Raw genomic sequence first — 385 nt, 5'->3', positions numbered from 1 at the left:
GCGAAACTACTTTGTTTGTCCTTCCAAAAGAGGACACAACTAGAACTATCAACTATCAGTGGTTAAGTTGATTTACAACACTGTTCCGGAACAGTTCAACCCAAATATTCAGATGTGTGCAGCACATTTTACGGAGGACTGTTTCCTGAACCTGGGAGAGTAGCCTACAATGCCGGTGTCTGTTTCTATAAAGTGGGTCAATTCCAACTTTGCAAGAACAGTCTGGCGCTTCAGACTCACAGCCTGTAAGTACGTTTTCATATTTAAAGGATTTGCCACTGATGATTCAAACGTGAGTTTTGAGCAGTGTAAAGTAGCGCTTGTTGTTTGTCATTTCTCCGATCACAAATGCAGACATGGTTTTATGTTTACGCGGCGCGATGCA

The sequence above is a fragment of the Sinocyclocheilus grahami genome, unplaced genomic scaffold (assembly GCF_001515645.1).
Source record: "Sinocyclocheilus grahami isolate Dianchi unplaced genomic scaffold, SAMN03320097.WGS_v1.1 scaffold319.1, whole genome shotgun sequence".
In the NCBI taxonomy this organism is placed as follows: domain Eukaryota; kingdom Metazoa; phylum Chordata; class Actinopteri; order Cypriniformes; family Cyprinidae; genus Sinocyclocheilus; species Sinocyclocheilus grahami.
Note: the sequence above shows the minus strand (reverse complement) of the source record.